The 18,537-nt window shown below is 36.7% G+C and overlaps 1 non-coding gene across 1 annotated transcript; it reads left to right on the top strand.

Moving 5' to 3' along the window:
* Positions 1-15,176: 15,176 nt before the first annotated feature.
* Trnar-acg (transfer RNA arginine (anticodon ACG)) lies at positions 15,177-15,249 on the top strand. Its single transcript has one exon. It is a non-coding gene; the product is annotated as a tRNA-Arg (tRNA).
* The last annotated feature ends 3,288 nt before the right edge of the window (positions 15,250-18,537 follow it).

Raw genomic sequence — 18,537 nt, forward strand, 5'->3', positions numbered from 1 at the left:
AATGTTTGGTTCCGGTTACCCGACCCCACCTAAACTTATTTTTACGTATTCGAGAAAAAAAATAATAAAATCGCGAAAAAAGTGTCGCAAGAAATAGTGGGTGCGAAAACTAACATCAACTTTATAAAAAAAAATTAAAAAAATAAAACTATTCTTCCAATCTGTAATGGCTGTACATGTGATAGGAAGAAACAAACAACACAGATACCATTTGGAAAACAATGGAAAACCTGAACTAGACACTCACACATGAAAAAAATATATCATAAAATAAAATAAAAAATCTACCTATCCCACTTACTTTTAAATTGAATGTAATCAGAACCACACAATTTGTTTACGTCTTACATGATTTTTTTTCTCATAACAAGGTCGTGACTTAAGAATACAGCTGTTGTGCCATGATCTCGCCGTAATAGTGGCCCTACAATGTCATGTTGAATGAAACTAAACGTTCGAGGTTAAGGATATGAATTAAATTAAAGTTGCCGTATAGTGTTTATTTTGTATTTTTAATTTATAAAACAATTATCATGGCTTCCTACTTGAAATTCCAACGTGAAAAAACGTATGCCAAATGAGAAGTCCTTGTTTTAACAAATTACAAAAGATTAATAATTGCGTACAACAAACTTTTTTGACACATTTTAAAGCTTTTTACAATGTTTTGAGGTACAAACACAGACTTGGTCAATGTTGTTTCACATTAATTTGTGAAGTAGGACGCCTTGATAAAATACTTTTATAAATTAAAAATGCAAAATGAATACCCAATCCTCATCCATGTGGCCACTTTACACTTTATGTAGTCTACTGCAATGGGCTGGGTAGTAATATTGTATCACATACAAAGTTTTTGTTGTTTTTTTCATTTAAATGAGTCGGCGTGTTTCAAATGTTATCATTATCTGCCAACGTGGCAAAGAGAAATATATATTTGTGACACATCGTTTCGGTAAGATTAAGTGAAATAGGTTGTAAGTCTTAAAATCTCCATATTTAAAAAAAAAATTCGGCGTATTTGAAGTGTTATCATTATCTGCTAATGTAGCAAATATAAATATACATTTGTGACACATCGTTTCGGTGAGGTTAAGTTAATAGGCTGAGTCATAAAATTTCCCATATTATTATCTTCTGAAAGAGTACAAAAAAAACATCGACCATGAATCTACGTGCTGGTTATAAAAGTCCACTTCTCGCCAGATGCTATTGGTACTTATTTGTAATAGTCACATACAATGAAAGAGTAAAAACCGCTATAAACATCTCACGTACGTGTGAAGATGACTAAATCACGAATCCAGCGGATGAGAATTCTCGGTACCTGAAAACGAATATTACTAACTACGGCGCATCATAAAACAGTCAGCATATGCTAAAGGGTGCCAAAATTGGGACACAGACATTTCAACTGAATGACATCAACAAATGAGTTGTCTCTGAATAACCTACAAGGGTGGGTCTATCATTCCCAATACATGAAAAGCAACGAACATTCGATCGATTTCTTGGCCGACACCGTAACTTCCGCTCCACGCGGTTCATATGCAAATTATAGGCGCGCGTGAGAATGTGTCGAACTCCTTGTTTGATTTTCACGCTCTAGGTAAAACGCTATTGCAGATACTAAAAATTGTACTTCTCTGTATGTATCTGCCGTAAAATATAAGTAAAAATGCTATAAACATCCATAAATATGCAAATTCAGATAATATGAGTTGTATTTATAATCTGTAGTAACTGCATACAAAATGCCTCTGCAGCTTATAAGCTCATCTATTGGCGGAGAATGCTTTTACTAATAGATACATTGTAAGCAAAGTCTTGTATGAGACTCTAGACTGCCACATTCCCTTGGGAGATTTCTTTCTTTCTTTCTTTCTTTTTTGGTTTCTTGTTTTTTACTTTTGTTTTTTGTTTGTTGGTTTTGTATTTTGGAAAACCTACACTCACACATTAAAAAAATATATCATAAAATAAGATAAAAAATCTACCTATCCCACTTATTTGTAAATTGAATGTAATCGGAACCACACAATTTTTTTACGTTTTACATGATTTTTTGTTGTGACATAATCTCGCCGTATTAGTAGTGGTCCTACAATGTCATGTTGAATGAAACTAAACGTTCGAGGTTAAGGATATGAATTAGATTAAAGTGAACAATAAATGTTTTTTAGGGGTGTGGGTTTATTTGTTTTGTTTTAGTCTAATAATCTACATATGTTTTAAGTTTGTTATTCATTTTTTAAAGGGAGATGTCCTCAACACTTCCCAGTTACTAGTAGTTTCCCGAAGCTATACCGACTGTTTCGCAGTCACTCATCAGTTAGGTTATCATTTTTCACAACAGAACTCAGTTGTGTTTGTTTTGTTTTTAAATATTTTATTAAAATAAAGTACAAAAAAGCTCGGAGAATTTCAGAGCAACTCTAATTTTAGACACAAAATGTTTCCAATCAGAATGTTACACAATTCAGCAACTGTATGATTTAGCGTTAAATTTTAAAGTTTTATCTCGATACATAATATCATTAGTATCGAATCCTAAACTCCAACCAACAAACTGTATCGTAAGGGGCAACATCAAAAGTTCAATATAATATATCTAACTTAATTGCTTAAGTTTGGGGGTGGGGAGGGGGGTTTGGCCAAATTAATTTCTCAACCGTCAAAAACGATTTAACGTCATACTTGGCAAAATTTAGTACGATTTCAAGGCTGCTTTCACCTATAACACTGCGTACACTCGGTCCGATTTATCAGCGGTACGCGGTTAAAATGGTTTTCTGTTTTTATTTATAATTCAGTAGTATATTGGTATGTTGTTTGAAAGTGGAAGTATACAGTATGAATCTGAAACGATTTTCAATTTTAGGTCAGTTACGTTAGATGGGGAGTGGGGGTCCGGGACCTAACTTAAGCAATTAAGTTAGATATATTATATTGAACTTTTGATGTTGCTACTAAGTACGATCAAACAGTGTCACAAAAGCTCAACAAGCGAACTTTGTTTGCTTAGAGGGGTTGTGGGTCTGGCATCAATGTGATTGCTGAACTTCATTTTCACACTTCTAACCAAATTTCGACGGAAAGCTATCACTCCTTCAATGATAACAGCTTTATTACTGAGATGTTGATAAGTTGAAAAAAAATCTTCTAATGTGAGACATGGTGCTGGGATTCTTGTATTTGAACGTGTTTGCAATCATGTTTTTACATTACACCGATTGTAGTGGTGTGACCGCTACAGATGTTATCATAGTTTACACCCTATATAAGCGTTTGATGAGAATGTTTGTTTAGGGCACGGGGTTTGACCTATAACGATATTCGTCTGTTGAGCTTGTGCGACATCATGCGATTGTCCCGTACATAATAGTTGACACGTGCATACGTTAAAAAGCAAGGTCATTCGAGGTCGCAGTGTCAAATGGAGAGTAAAAACAAAAACAAAGGAAAAAGTAAGATAGAAAATTTAATATTAAATTCTATGAGAGAGAGAGAGACAGAGAGAGAGACAGAGAGAGAGAGATAGCGAGAGAGAGAGAGAGAGAGAGAGAGAGAGAGAGAGAGAGAGAGAGAGAGAGAGAGAGAGAGAGAGAGAGAGAGAGAGAGATGTATGCACGACGTATGGTTTTGAATTGATTTTGAATCAACGCAATTATTAATATACAGACAGCCAATCATTATACATCAAATTCCTTTGTCCTTTGGGAAATCAACTGTAATTATGTTTTGCCTTTTAGTATTACATACATATTCATCCGAGTTACAACCCTCGAAAAAACACCGGTGCGTTTGGTTGCTTGTGATAAGCATGCGCGAACAAGTTTCATGCGAAGACATGCAATGAAAATAGTGTTAGTGGTGGTAACTGTTTATTGGGTACAAGTAGAATAATCCAAATTTTATAACATATGAGACGACGGGAAGGAAGATATTTATTGTAATTAGTTTATTAAGTTCATTTATATTTATATAGACGAACATACATCATCACGTGCTGTACAGCTGTGCTGTCTAGCTGTAACTGTAAAGTCTTTGAAACTGTTTTGTAAGATAAAATGTAATGTCATACACCCAGCACATTATTGAATCACCTGTGGATAAGCATATGTTTATGTAAAGTTTACATAGCATGGTGCAATATATCTAATCAAATCGACTTTTGGGTCCGCACTCAAAAGTCTGCACCCCTTTGAATAGCTATTTCAACGTATTACTATACCACTTATAGATAAAATAGACTAATTGAATGCACAATGTCTAATTTTATTGGTATTTTAAACATTTTCAGTAAATATATAATATTATTAGGTTTTCCGATCGAAAATAGAATACCCCAGTTACAGCTAGTCCAGCTTTAGTTCACGATCACCTCCGTAACCCATGTACTGAATGTAACTATTGTTGATGATAAAAATGTCTTGCATTGTTATATGGTATAAGTTCCATGTGAATTCACGCCCTCACACGGCCGTAAATTACCATTGTCATGCAACTTATTGACCAATCAGAGGTGTGCTTTTGTACGAGTGAATTCCAGCACATACAAGAGAGGTTGTAAAGTTAGGGTCGTGTCCTTGTTTACATGAGGAAACGGGCAGAATTATCTTTAAATGGCATATGTATCGAGTCACCACATTTTACAAGCCATATACTTAATCGTAATAATCAGTTCTTGTACCATTACAAAGGGTTGTTATTACTGACGAGTAACGTTTTACCATTCTAGCAAACCAGAGCTATTATGTGTTCGAACCAGTAGGGACCGACTCATTAAGAACGGTACCGTAAAACGGTCGTGGTTTGCGACGATGCGTTTCACTTGTTCAGGTCAACAGACTTTGTCAAACTCTCCATTTACCACCTAGCAGTAAAGCCAGCAAACAGACAGTTTCACAAAATCTGTCAACCTGAACAGGCGAACGGTACTCGTAAGTAATATGAACCCCTGGTAGTGGTACAAGAACACATTATTACGTGTGTAAGGATAATACATCATCGATTGCCAAACAACGGTATTAGCCAGATGAGGGCGCTCTCCATGCAGGAAAATAAAGTCAGTTTTTTCGACGGTTGAAATTTAAAAAATGAAAATAAAGAAGAGATGGTAATGAAAGATGAAAGATATTTTACAATAATAATGATATTTCTAAATTGTATGAAAAAACAATACAATACCTGCACCACGGTATTTGGTGTTTTATTTTTTTCTTCTCTTCTATGCGGTGACTTCCATTATAGTTCCACTATAAAAACCATCTATAATTTGAAAAAAGATTTTGTCGAAATTACTCCTTCTTTGGCAGCAGAATAAACGAATGGCCTTAAATAATAACCTTGTCATCTCGCGCAATGCATCTTGGAACCGGAAGATCGACTAATGAGTTCTCAATGATATACCTGTCAAATAGTCTCTGTTACCCAGACTCTCGCCACTAGGGGCTCTGCCTACGAGACCTCTCCAATCGAGAGTCTGGGAAAACCACGTTCCAACTACCCCACGACGGAAGTCACACAGTATATTTCTTCCAAGCATAAAAATGGGCTTACGAGGCTTGTTTGTTGTATTTAATATATATCAATTGCTTGAGAAGTGATAATCTGTAGCAAAGGTACCCAAAGCGTTCAGCCTGCAATGTTGGACGTGAAGTACTCCCCATGATGCACTGCTCCAGAAGCTACTTCCTGCGCGGGCGAGTTGAAATCTCATTTTCCCAGACTCTCGTTTGGGGTGGTGTCGTAGGCAGAGCCCCCAGTGGCGAGAGTCTGGGTAACCGAGACTACCTGTCAAACAGAACGCAGTTCATTATCCTGAATGAGTGCCAGGGTGTCAAGTTTCACGTGTCTCGGTAGCGTGGTCGAGAGGTCTAAGGCACAACTCATTTTGATGACGTAGGTTCGAATCCCACCGCTGCCATATTATATTACATTTTACCGATTTACATCAATCCTAAATTTATACTATTTTTAAAAATAATCTGTCACGTGGTCATTGTTTCATGATCTGATTTAGGACATTAGTCAGAAACCTATAAATTTCATATATATATAAAGAGATAGATTTGAATTAAACAAAAAAGTCTGGCAAATCAAAATCCAACATTTACCTCAACAGCTTGATCAAACAATGAAAAGATCTAGAGATACGTCATACCTACGTGATATTCAGACAGTCTGGACTATTAGTTCCATAAGCCGTTTACTGTATGGATGTATTACCAGCAAATATTATGGCTAACCGACTCTGAATCAAGCTATTGCACACTTCTTTCTCTGAACTGTATGTTTGTTTGTTTGTTTGTTTGTTTGTTTGTATGAATGCATACATCATTCCTTTATCCGTTTAGAGTAATTCACCAGGAGAAATCTGTTTGATTCGCAGTGGCCGAATTGTATTTTACCATTCACTAAAAACTTTCAGTTTTGGTGGGAATGTCCGAACATGTGAATTAGAATATTTTGGTGAAGAATTTTAGTGCATGGCACGCGACTGAGAATTTTAGCAAGAATTGTTTATAAAGTCACAGAAATTTTTGACGGATTTGTTATGATAGTTAGCACTGAGATGTTTTTGGTGGAAATGCTTTGTGTGAATATCAGAACATATGTTGGAGACCTTTTGTGCGAACTGCAATGCACGTTCAGCATTTTAGCGGGAATATATTCATTTTTTTAATTTTTTTACGGAAATGTCTTGATATTTACCAGAACGGGAATGTTTTGTGAAAATATTAAAAACATTTGTTAGAGAACTTTTCAGCGAACGGTAAGGCATGTTAATAACGGTAAGTTGAGGATTTTAGCGGGAATATATTCATATATATATCACTGAAATATCAAATGTTTTTGGCGGCAATGTTTTGTGCGAATATGTGAACAGTATTTAGAGAACTTTGAAGAAACGACAAGGCACGTGGTTGAGGATTTTTGGTATTTTGGTATTTGGCTTAGATTTTTGACTAATTTGTTGGCACTAATTTTTATCAATCAAAACGTGCGTACTCAGTTCACAACCCGTGTACATATCAAATATCACTTACATTTTTTTTCTGTTGTAGCTGCGTTCAAGCTGCATATGTTTTACAAAATTCAATCCATTGAAATAAAAGAATAATTCGAGTAACAGGTGGAATTTTGAATGAGATAGAAAAAAGGCTTTCCAATAGCCTACTGATGCAATTGGCGCCATAGTGTGACGTCACTATTGTATATACATGTATAATAGTCAAAACTAAAAACACGGTATACCGAATGTTGGGCTTCGTCCCTAGAGGTATGCAATGGAAGAAACCAATGGAATTTATACAGTTGGAGACATCTAGTAAGTTTGTTTGTTTGTCATTCTCTTGCTCAAAGAACTGGTATTTGTACCTTGTGATTGCTGGAGATTAGAAACGGATATATATAGCTGATTTCAATTTGATCACGATGACGTGTGTCTCGGTCATAATTTCCAGTATACATCCATGACGTGTAATAGTGGTACACCTGTCATTTTTTTTATGAAGAACTAATTGAACAGAGTTTGTAAATTGTTCGTTTGTAGTGCAATGACATATTAATGGCTCAGAAAGTGAAACGGCGTTTTTTTTTCGGTCACCTTGAGGTTGGTACACCAGGGAGCAGTCGTGCTGTCCACATGCGTGTATAGCAACCCAGTGCATATGCTTTGCTCCACACCAATCTGTCTTCATTGATTGGATTAGCTCAACTTTGGATACGTTAGGCTCTATTTATCTCTACGCATTAAACAGAATTAAATACATTTGTACTAGTCCTCGGCTTGTATCCTACATCGTCTTCAGTGCATGAAATATTCCTCATCAATTCTCTTACAGACTTTCTAATCACAAAAGTGTCCAGTGCTACACATACGCCAAAATCAGTATTCAAATGGAGTCATCAGTATTCAAATGGGGTCATTATTATTCAAATAAACTTAACCTTTTGATGTTCAATGGTGAATGACATATTTCAATAATACAATAAATCCCTCGAATCACTCATAATTGAGACATCCTGACGGTTTCCCACCGCATGTGAAGAGAATTACAACACATGTTACCTAAGTGATCGAGTTAAACAACATAAAATATTTTACAGTTTTGCAATCCATACATCAAATGATTAAATTGTTTTCCATAAGTTTTCCATTTCGTATTTTCACATGCATTTTGGAAAAGAAACTTAATACCTTGTCTGTTTAGTGTCGAACAGGTTACATAATTCTCCAGAATGTGAATAGAAGGTTGTTATACAGCGCTGTAACTGTTAACTTGGTAACCAAACGATAATGTATGAAACCAATAATGTAGTTTAAAATGAATGAATCGATAATGTAGTAATTTCATTACTTGGTCCGATAACTATCTCGTGTTTGGGTCTGCCTGTGTGTGTGTGTGTGTGTGTGTGTGTGTCTCTCTCTCTCTCTCTCTCTCTCTCTCTCTCTCTCTCTCTCTCTCTCTCTCTCTCTCTCTCTCTCTCTCTCTGATCAGTGAATTTAACCACGTGATTTGATATAAAATGTTATATGAAAATGTTTTACTACATTAGGTTGATAGGTTATCTATTTGTTTCTACGTTATCAATTGTAACAAGGCTCATAGCTAATAAAAGACACAATGCCAACCTTCTACATTTTTGTAAAGTGCATTACAACCATTTTGTCATTTTTTACATATTCATAAGTCTTATGTGTACTCTTTCATTCAGTTTGTATAGTTTCCAATATGGCCTATAGTACAAAACGTGTGAATTGGGACCGGTGTTCTGTACCAAGTACTATATGACGTATGTATTTGACAGTGCCCCTTTATCTAAAGGAAATAATTTCTTTACCTCATACAAAAGTAGTACAAAGTCATTCCTGTCAAACATGGACTGATTTTTGAATAAATCCGTTATAACATATGTTGCATACCATTCTGTACCTAATTGTATTGTAACTAACACTATTTTACCACATAAGCTGTTGAAGTCCGTGAGGTATTTCCTTACATGAAACCCTATAAGGCCTAACAAAAAACAGTATGTGGTTCTGATTACGCTCAACTTTAGAATAGGTGGGGTAGGTAGATGTTTTATTTTATATTATATATATTTTCTTTTCATATGTGAGTGTCTAGTTCAGATAGTTATGTTTTCCGTTGTTTTCCATATGGTCTCTGTGTTATTGGTTTCTTCCCATCAGATGTACAGCCATTACAGATTGGAAGTTTTATATTGTCTTTTTAAATTGATGTCATTTTCCGCATCGACTATTTCATGCGAGACTTCACAATAGCGATTTTTTTCTCAAATACGTAAAAAAAGTGAAGGATCGGTAGTGAAAAACTAAGTGGGGTTGGGTAACCGGAAACAAAAAAAATGGAGGCCTAATCCCAAACAGGGTCCTATAATAGGACCGGTGGTATTTCAATATTTCCTAAATATTTTATGAAAAGGTTTACATGTCATAATAGAGGTGATATTACAGATATAGGACGTTGGAAGAGTTCCCAATAGGGCAGCCATATTGGAAATTACGTATGCACGATGTGACCTATGACCTTTCATAGATGCTGAAATGGATGTATAAGCATTATTAGTGAAATACATCACATCCGTGATGTCAGTTAATTGCTCTTAAAACCAGGTCACTCAGTTGGAGGGGGCGGAGGACGAGATAAAACTAATCTACGTGTTATCATGCCATGTACATAATTGGTATAAGCTGCTTCGAGCTGTTGTGCTGTCCATATAATACATGTGTTGCGTACTTCATGGGTAAGACTGTGTAGTTTATATAACGATGTTGTTTTCTGCTTGTGTTTGTGCCCCCCCCCCCCTGAAAAAAAATGTCACCAGAATGTCCTCATAAAGATAGTTTATTTGCAGTATAAATCCATAATTTTTAGATGTATCACAAGACGTGTGGAAACCACAGCGAAAGTCCAGTACATGTAGGTCGGCCAGATTCGCTACAATGTACCATATTTCCAAATTGACATGATGCAGTACATCGTCCTCTATAAAGTACCGTGGAAGTAAAAAGCTATCGCGACAAAATCTAAATACCCGAGATCTTAAAATCATTATATTTTATGAAATACAATGATGTGTATAGCATCAAACGATACTACTGACAGTGATAGAATGTCACAGGTGTAACAGGATTATAATGTGAACGTCAGCAATTTTTGGCGCGAAACGTCAGCAGACGACAATAGTGTAAATTTATTTTCTGTTGGATCTGTTGGACCTTTTTTGTGTTTTGTGGGTAATTTATTTTTGGGGTTCACGGTGGGGTTCTAAATATATTATCTTATCAATCAAGACATTATTTTGTCGTTATCAAGCGATTAATGCAACTATGGCGCTTTCTGCGGCAGCTCCTGTTGTCAATGGTTAATATTATATTTTATTTACTTCTCACATCATTGCATGGATTTGTATGAGCACCAAACTGTGTCATCTATTTTAAGTCTCCGCAAATCAGCTTATGGTATCAAATTTGGTAGTTTGAGTGATATTATTATAGTCAGCAGTACAAATATTTGGATTTGGTTGTTTGACTGGTACACATCAGTCAGGACACAAACATCTAAATCGGCAACATTCTTTGATAATTGATTCTAATGATGTCATTGATGTGTATCCATCGAGTTTACCTGTAGCTCATAGTGGTCTTAGCCTGAACGGTCAAGCCGTTGCTCCGTTAGGCCTAAAAAATGTTTGGTTCTGGTTATCCGACCCCACACAGTTTTTCACTGCCGACCCTAAACTATTTTTTTACGAATGTGAGACAAAAATTATAAAATTGCCAAAATTGTGAAGTCTCGCAAGAAATAGTGGATCAGAAACTGACATCAACTTATAAGAACAATATAAAACTCTTCATCCAATCTGTAATGGCTGTACATCTGATGAGAAGAAACCAATAACACAGAGACTATATGGAAAACAACGGAAAACATAACTATCTGAACTAGACACTCACATATGAATATATATATATATATATATATATATATATATATATATATATATATATATATATATATATATATATATATATATATATATATATATTCGCATGAATATTCTACTGCGATCAAAACAGCCAAAAAACTAACACGCTTTGTCGAACATCTCCGATATTCTAAGATATGTCAACAAAAAGGAATTATTACCAAGGCACTACATTTATCTGTACCCGATCCACCTGTTGTAGACTCTAAGCTTATGTCGGAATGGCGCTCGATTCTTGACAACACATCTCGCCAACTCAACTCAGTATTGATATCTACATATGAAAAGAACTACATACCATACTTAAGAAAGAATCACAATACGGCACTTGCCCATCTCAAGTCATCATCACCCATGCATTACAGTGTAAATCGACGTTCAATATCAAATAGTTGCCGCTCACTTCGTAAAAAGACACAAGATAACCATAACAAGAAAATAGCAAACCTGTTAGAACAACAAGTCCCTATGGAAAATCCTAAGCCATCGGATTTGAATGATGTTACGAGACGTCATAACCGGCGCTTTCGCAAATCAAGACGCAAAGCACGTAGCCATACACACCAGCGTCACATACGTCAAATGAAATCATTGTCAGTAAACAGCAGCAACAACAACATTATCAATCTTAGTGATCGTCAACTGTCTACTGCCGAACTATCTCTCCTCCAACTGCCTTTGTCATTTTGCCCCATTCCGCCACGTTACAATCATGCAAGAGAACTGGTTGATGCAAACGTATACATAAGGAGAATAAGATGGAAAGAATTCTTCTTCGATACTGTGGACACACCGATGACAATTCCCCCCTCTTTATACATTCCTTCTAAGCGTGACCCTCCACTTAACCGTGACGATGCACTTGATATTTATCATAAAAACGTGTACCGGATGATACGTAACCACGATGAGCCCGATGTTAAAAGCAACCTCACCCTCTTACAGCGTAGAGCGCTTACCTCTTTAAAAGATGACAACTCCATCGTCATTGGTCGCGCAGACAAAGGGGGAGCCACAGTTATTTGGAACACAAGTGATTATGAAAATGAATGTAACCAACAACTATCAGACACTAACATATACCAGAAAATACATGATGATATGTCAACCAAAATTCATGATAATCTCAGTCGCTTGATTTCCAGTTTCGACCTGCCGGAGAAAGAAAAAGAAGCAATCCTACATTGGCCCAACCATAACGGTGCATACTTCTACATCCTAGGTAAGATCCACAAACTTAAATCACCGGGTAGGTTACCACCTGGGCGTCCTATCTGCAGTCAGGTTAAAGCTCCAACTCGTGCGGCATCCCTGTGGCTTGACTGGAAACTATCACCTGTCAGTCAGATATTTTGTACGGAATTAGTTAAAGACACTACCAGCTTTCTGCAACACATCGAACAAATTAACAAATCGGCTCCATTACCTTACACCCATATTATTGCTCTTGATGTAGTGGCACTTTACCCAAACATTGACATCCAGGAAGGTATACTTGCTTTACAAGAAGCACTCAACACGTCATCCACCTATGATCACAAGGACATCCAAAACATTCTTCAACTCGCTTATTTCGTTCTCGATAACAACTACTTTCAGTTCAACAGTGAATTCTTCAAACAGATCTCAGGTACAGCTATGGGTACGCCATTCGCAGTGTCATATGCTAACATCTATATGAGTTGGTGGATGCGCAAGTTCTACTACACTACACCTAACTGTCCTGAAATAACCTATCGATTCATTGATGACATTGCAGCATTATCTACACAGGATGAAACAACCACACAGACCTTTATCGATCATCTTAACACATGTCATCCTAAAATCAAGTTCACCGCAGAAATCAGTGATACTTCAACCCCCTTCCTTGATGTCAAAATCCATCTACAGAACCACAGACTAGAAACTGATCTCTACAGTAAACCGTCAGCATCCCATAGATATCTTCCGCCTACTAGTTGTCACCCACCTCACACTTTCAAATCAATAATCTTCTCAGGAGCGATCCGCATTCGTCGCATTTGTAGCAAACCCGAATGGCGTGACATAAGATTATCAGAGTTTACCGTCCACCTTAAAAAATGCGGATATAAAAGCAAAACCATAAACCAGCAGATATCACGTGCTTCAAACTTCCTTCGCCCAGATTTGCTACAATACAAATGCAAACAATCATCTGATCGCATTCCATGGGCTACCACGTATGATCCACATCAACCCGACCTCAAGAAGATAAGTGAAGTTAACCAGGTTTTACTCCACACCTCACAAAGAATGAATAAAGTCATGCCACAACTACCCATCATAGCCTACCGTAAACCTGCCACTGTTGGTGATATTCTACATCAAAACAAAATAAGACACGCCAAATCCGACCAAATTACATGGGGGTGCAAACCTTGTAACACTGCAAGATGTTCCTGTTGCTCCGCTATACAAACTACCAAACATTTCACGGCTACTACAACTGGTAAAATATTCCCCATCAAAGATGATGTTAACTGCAAATCAAGTAATGTGATCTATGCCCTCACTTGCCAGACATGCAACATACAATATATAGGTAAAACCACTCAACCATTCCACAAACGCCTCAACGGTCATCGTTCCAACATAAGAACTAACAAATCTGATAGATCACCATATGTAGTTCCACACTTCAGGACACCAGGACATTCACTTAAAGACAACGCCCTGAAAGCTACAATACTTTGTCTTGTACGCGGTTCAGATGTAGACTTAATTAAACAACTGGAGAGTCTATGGATTAATAGAGCCGGAACCCTACATCCCCATGGACTTAATGAATACGAACCATCTGGAATACACAACTGACTTTGCATATTTTATCTTGCCGTTTATTTTCACACCATTCATTACGTCACTTTTCACTTAACACTTTTCGTCGTTCGTATGAGCGCTGTTGGTTTTATTTTATTAGTCATCCTTGTACTGTAGCTTGATAAAGGTGTGCAAGACACACTGAAACGTCGCTATCAAGATTTCAACTTGGGATTGGAAGTAAGGACGACTTCGAACTTTCACTATCTATCCATCGAGTCACTTATATTGTCTATATATATATATATATATATATATATACATACCTTACCTATTCTAAAATTGAGCGTTATCGGAACCACACAATTTTTTGTTAGGCCTTGTGTAACGCTCATATAAGCGGAAGGAACGCCTGTGTCTTTCAGGCTAATAGTGGCCTGAGCTTATAGTCTTGAAGGAAAAAAATTCAGCTAATCAAAATGGCAGTTAGGGCAGCTGAAGAGCTGTTGAAGTGGTAGCCCTTCAAGACAGATATGTCGGGTAATGGGGCTACTTTATAGCCGAGTTCTTTGGAAAATAACAGACCAGAGTTCCTTTTCTTTCAATCAATAGCATGGATGAAGACACGAGGTGGTTGGTATGGGTAGAAAAACAGTTTTCAGACATCGCCGGAGAAGATCGACAGATCGACCTCCAAGAGTTCAAGAAGTCGTTAAAAGTGAAAAAGGTAGGAGAATTTCAGTTTACATCACCTTCTCAAGTCGTTGAGGGGGTGGGGAGGGTACTTTTTGCAAAAAGGCTTGGGCATGCAACGGAGCATGTCAGGATTCGAACCTGAAAGTTTCTTGTCCGCAATCAGATCAGGCGCGTTTTCGGGGTTTATTTTAGCCTATATGTACAGTACTTCGGAAGTACCCGATATTTCGGCATGGGCTATTTCGTCCTCACATTTCACAATACTTCGGTTATTTTTACTTGACCTGTGTTTTTTTCCCAGCAGAACAATCATTTTAGACAAAATGTAAAACTATTATTCTAATGACGTCATATTTGCCGCTAAAATTCACATCATAACATCATTTATAACACTTTTGTTGATTTTTTTAATTATCTTTCTCAACTATCACACCGATACTCTTTATTCGATAGACGTGTTTAACAATTCAATTCAATTCAATTCAATAACTTTATTTATCCCAAATGGGCAATTCATTTACGAGAGCAACTATCCGCCACGTCGCCACTAGTGCAGCGCCATCATCAACATGTGAAATGACAGAGTTTCAAGAGATGGAAACTTGTAAAGTTATAAAAACAGATAAAAAAAAATTTCAGATCTTGACATGCCAACCTTTTGTTGAAGAACGTAAGGGTCTGTGGCGCAACGGATAACGCGTCTGACTACGGATCAGAAGATTCCAGGTTCGAATCCTGGCAGGCTCGGTTACCCTACAATCTTTTTATCAGCAAATTCATTTTATTAAGTTATTCATTATGCGTGAATTTTTAACTTTCAGTGCATTTTAGGAAGTTCTATATTTTGGGGAATGTTACAAACCAATCTTATTTTGGTGTAAATTTGAGAGCAACGTGGGTCAATAAAACGTCTTGAGTGATGCAACAAGTAGCAACACACAATGGCAGCTGGACTATTCAATGACGTTCATCACGCGTGACCACGTGCACATGAATATGCAAATTACGCGTGGCTTACATTTTTGTGGACGGCATTGTCGCGTCGGCTACTTAACTGCGCGTAATGTAAATGATGCGAAATCGCCAAATAACTCCCAACAACCCCAAAAATGTCTCTATTTCTTGAAGTGGCAGTCCCCTTAAAATGACCAACTTATTATTAGTTTTAAAGATGCACTAGTTGTCACCGGGCTATTATTTTTTTCAATATCAATCCGCCAACCAACAACATATTTATTGAAAATTGTTAGAATACTACTAATTAGACACCATATATGACAATATGTTGATTAGCGGTGTATTTGGTCTATATATCTAAGTAGTATAGTAATAAGTTTAAATCATGATTCATCAGGGCGCTGTTTGGTTTACTTTGAGAAATCGCTTTGAAAGAACATTGTCGTAAACCACAGCCTCTTTTACGGCAGCGTCCAAGACTGTTGTTTGGAAGTGTCGCGGAAGAAATAACAGCTCTGGTTTGCGAGAATGTGTAAAATGTATAGGATTGTCATGTATAGAGTATGAGGTAGATGTTTGTATGATATTTATGTTGTTGTTGTTGTTGTTGTTGTTGTTGTTGTTGTTGTTGTTGTTTGTCGTTCTTTGTGTTTCTGTATCTTAATTTATGTTTTTTTCTATTCTAAAATGTATGGGACGTTTTGATGGCCTGAAATAAAGAAAATAATAGGGCTTATTAAATAATCAGTATGCATAAATCTGTAACACAGACTAAATAGTCGTCAAACCTGGCAAATGCAAAAATCATCTCTTCAAAATTCGAAACAAGTTAACATTAATATTTGTCAAAAATGTTGATTATAGTGTTTTTGTAAAGCAGACTTCAGAGTAACTGGGTTTTTTTATCTTCTTAGTCCTTCTTCGCAGAAAGGTTCTTCGCATTGTTTGACGCAGACGACAGTGGAAGTATCACGTTGGAAGAATTGATGGAAGGTCTTCAACTTTTACTCAAAGGCTCGTCAGCAGATAAACTCAAATTTCTCTTCGATGTCTACGATGTTGACGGTACGTACCTGTACACTTCTTTTTCTCGTGTGGTTAATCAAAAAAAAAATTTTTCCCGCCAAAAAATATTTGAGCAATTTCTCATTTGGTTTTGTTTTTTAAGCAATTTTTTTCTTCACTTTAGTCAAGAATAAAAAAAATGTTATTCTTAAATCTGAGATAATTTTACTCTTTTTTAAAAAAAAAAAAAAAAGTAAAATACATGCGTGTCTTGGCGCGGCGCACGAGAAGTCCGGTGGTCGAGAATGGGGCTCTTGATTCGCGCCCTCTGACGATGACTTATAGGACGACTTGATAAGTAGTGAAAGAGCGCGAGCGCCCAACCCACCGCAGTCGATTGATAACAATAAACGCATTACCGTGAAGATACGCCCAGCTGTATATTAGTGTGTAACAGCCGTAAAGAGTCAGTGTTCTTTATTTTTAAAAAAAAATAACTTTTAATACATACTTCAGTTGGATGAAAGAGGTTATAAAGATCAGGAATCGAAAATTCTTTTATATCAAAAATGCTAACAAATTTTCTCAAAAGAGTAGGGAGAGGGGATATCATCGATTTGTTGGTTGACACAAATTGTAGCTTGCGAATTGTCCAAGGCCTAGGCCTTGTAATACGTTTTCATCCACGGAAACAATTCAGAACCGGTCATATGTGAAATATACTCAAGGCTTTCTTTCGACTTCAGATTTTATTACTGGAATTAATTTAGACGACAATTTTGACATAAAATGACAACTAAGAACAAATCCTATCATTTCTGTGTAAAATCTCGTTTTGGTGTTTAAAAATTTACAAAAAGAGCGATTTTTTTATAGAGAAATTTTGGCGGGAAATTACTTTAAATAGCAGAACCTTCGAGTAGTTTGAAAATGGGACGATACGACCCCGGACTCAATGTTTATGCGGTGCGCCCTGGCCTGTTTTGTCTGTTTCCCAAAATAAATCAGGACTACACGTAATATTTGGGTCATGTCTGTTAGAAAATAAAGATGTATTGATAAAAAGCTAACACTTGTTTTCCAATGTTGAAAGAAATGGGACCGACATTATCGCCCGGTATGCCAGAAATGAAGTACACCGCAGATACTACCAGACGGAAGAAAAGTAACGGTGGCGCCAATGTTACGATTTGTTTTCTCCTGTCGTTATCTGTAGATCAAAACAATTTTCAAGAACGATATGATACTGTAACATTAACAAGCTACAACTTAATCTTAATTGAAAAGAAATATTTACAACTTTGATTTCGTTCTAAAATGACTTTTATTGGCGCCAAAAACTTACATAAAACAGTAATTTTGTTAAATATCGTTAAGTGAAAAAAAGTTGCCGGGTCAGGGACCGACTGCAACCTACGTGCAGTTTGTCATGTGTTGCTGAAATAGCCCATCCTTGCTAGTTACTGTGACGTTTCCATTTTTTACAAAACTGGTTGTATCATGAATCGACCTAGTCAGTACTAGTCGTTCTACTGAGCTGGTTTCCAAAGAACTACGGTCGATTTTCGTGACATGCCCATTGTTCCTTTAAACACAGCACACTATAAGAATGACTCCAGTAAACGTTGAAGAAACATGCAAACAATTGTCATCCCTTTTAAAGGCTTACCTTGAGACAGCCGCGGGGGTGTTTACAGCTTGACCCTAAATGACCTTTCAAAGGAAGCGTTATGGCTGTCTGCTCGGAGCGACAGCAGGGATTTCGGAATCGCCTTGAAAATTCGTTCAGAATTATAGCGAAGAGTTAGTATAATTTTAAGCTCTTCGTCAAAAATGCCGGATGGTTTTTGGATTTTTGATCGATGACGTCATTTCGTCGATTCGACACTGTCGTCAACTCAATTTTTGTCGCCAATTCACTTTCTGCTGTGATGGTGAAAATCCGTCAAGCCTTTGAACTTGGAGTGAACCAAAATACTGGAGATAAATGTCAATACGCCGCTGTAAGTGATTTAAATTTTATAGTTCAAAGTTCGTATCGTATGGAAAACGCCGTAGGTATTATTTTATTAT

This window comes from Glandiceps talaboti, chromosome 19, assembly GCF_964340395.1.
Source record: "Glandiceps talaboti chromosome 19, keGlaTala1.1, whole genome shotgun sequence".
Lineage (NCBI taxonomy): Eukaryota > Metazoa > Hemichordata > Enteropneusta > Spengelidae > Glandiceps > Glandiceps talaboti.